The following is an 839-nucleotide window of genomic DNA, read 5'->3' as shown; positions in this document are numbered from 1 at the left end:
CTGCTTGCTGGTGGGGACTTGCACCAGTGCCACCCCACTGGTTTAGTGTCTGACTTTTCCCCCTTCTGGTGGAATTTATCCACTTCCTAATTGACTCCTCTCCATGGAAGCTGGGCTGCCAGACAGAGCCTGGGCTCATGCAGGGAAGGAGGGAATGTCTTGTTGCATTTCCCTTTGTTTCCTCTTCCCTGTGACCGTTGGGCACTGGCAGCTGCCCTGCCAGCCGGGAGCACTGGCAATACCTGGAACTGCTGCATCTTCCCCGTCCCCACTTTCCCTGACCCAGTTTCTCTTTGTGGCTGCGATTCCAGAGCCGAGGGCTCTCGGTGTGAGAGGCAGGAATCTGCTCCGTGGGGCTTTGTCCAGGCTGCTGGGGCTGATTCATTCTTCTTCTTCCTCCTCCTCCCTCCACACGGGATTTGTTGTCTCCCATGTAAGGAGAAGGATGCAGCTCAGGAAATCCTCTCACTTGCACTGTGTTCCATGAGGATGAAACGCTGCTGGCTCGCAGCGATGGATGGGGATTTTGGGAAGAGCTGGATGAGCCTGCAGGAAGCTGCACCTGTGCTGTCTGGGGCAGGTGCTCACGTCTTGGGGCCAGAGGCTTTCGCATTCTGAAATCTGCTGATCCACCCGCCCAAATGCCAGAGCTCAGGTCTGCAGGCTCTCATGGAACTGCTTTTCTTCCTCCTTTAACTACACACAGTGAGGCCTTGACATCCAAACCAATGGGATGTTCTTTGAAAACAGGGAGATCTGGAAGAAGGGGAGAGCACCCATCCTGGGTTTTCTCCTTGTACAGCACTGATCCTGCCATTGCAGGGCTCCAGCACCCATAC

The sequence above is a fragment of the Corvus brachyrhynchos genome, unplaced genomic scaffold, assembly GCF_000691975.1.
Source record: "Corvus brachyrhynchos isolate BGI_N302 unplaced genomic scaffold, ASM69197v1 scaffold193, whole genome shotgun sequence".
Taxonomy (NCBI): domain Eukaryota; kingdom Metazoa; phylum Chordata; class Aves; order Passeriformes; family Corvidae; genus Corvus; species Corvus brachyrhynchos.
Note: the sequence above shows the minus strand (reverse complement) of the source record.